Genomic DNA, 1,337 nt, shown 5'->3' with positions numbered 1-1,337 from the left:
GTCAAAATTTTATTCATTATCAAAACGTTTATTCCTTGTCCAAATGTTTGTTATGGAAACTTTTATTCATTATCAAAACGTTTGTTATTAAACAGTTTGTTCCTTATCAAAACGTTTATTCATTATCAAAACATTTATTCGTTATTAAATTGGGTAAATTCAAAGTAAACTTATTAAATAATCTATCTCTGGTATTACAAGCGCATTGAATATTTGTACCATCAGAGGGAGATCATTAAAAGCACATATTCAATTTTGGATTACTTTAATTAGACGTACAGATTACATTATGTGTCCTTTGATGACCGGTAATTCACCGAAAGGTTTTAAGTGCATAATGCAACACGTAACACATTGTTGCCCAATCTATTTTGCCCCGTAGTTGGTTGGTAACCAGTCTGTTCCATGCTCGTTACACAACTCGGTTATGCTTTAAAATCTCTCTCTCTCTCTCTCTCTCTCTCTCTCTCTCTCTCTCTCCTCTCTCTCTCTCTCTCTCTCTCAATGCCACTTAGTGTTACCGGAAACAATGAATGTATATAATATTATATATATATATATATATATATATATATATATATATATATATATTATATATATGTATATATATGTATATATATGATAAATTTTGCACATTTAGACGTGTTTTTCATATTCAAATAAGCCATATATATTTTTGATACATTAATGTCTGGATTCTCTTAACGACCTCGAGATCAGAGCCCCAGGCGAAATCACACAAAGACAAGAGCTTGTGTCCGGCCGGGAATCGAACCCTGGTCGGCAAGCTTGTATAGACAGTGACTAAGCCACTTGTGCCATATATATATATATATATATATATATATAGCCAGGCACTTTCTCTCTATTATATTCGGGACTTACATGCATACAGATATACACACGACAAATATAAACAAGACAACGTTTGATAATAAGCGTGAAGATTTAATCCAATGTGAGATGAAAGAGTACATGATTTCGAATATGCGAAAATATTAGTCTGCGAATACGGGAAAAAAGGTATAAAGGTAATATATTAAGCCTTTCGCCCCCAAAGGACGTACCGGTACGTTCTTGCAAAACACTGTTATTTACAGGTTTTTGCATATTTTTTATGACTTTATGAGAAACTTCAGGCATTTTCCAAAAGAATGAGACCAACCTGACCTCTCTATGATAAAGATTAAGGCTGTTAGAGCAATTTAAAAAAAAAAATATACTGCAAAATGTGCTTGAAAAAAAAAATAACCCCTGGGGGTTAAGGGTTGGAAATTTCCAAATAGCCCTGGGGGTAAAAGGGTTAAGCCTAAATCACCCTTACAATATCATTTGAA

Source organism: Palaemon carinicauda, chromosome 31, assembly GCF_036898095.1.
Source record: "Palaemon carinicauda isolate YSFRI2023 chromosome 31, ASM3689809v2, whole genome shotgun sequence".
In the NCBI taxonomy this organism is placed as follows: Eukaryota; Metazoa; Arthropoda; class Malacostraca; order Decapoda; family Palaemonidae; genus Palaemon; species Palaemon carinicauda.
This window is presented reverse-complemented; position numbering follows the sequence as displayed.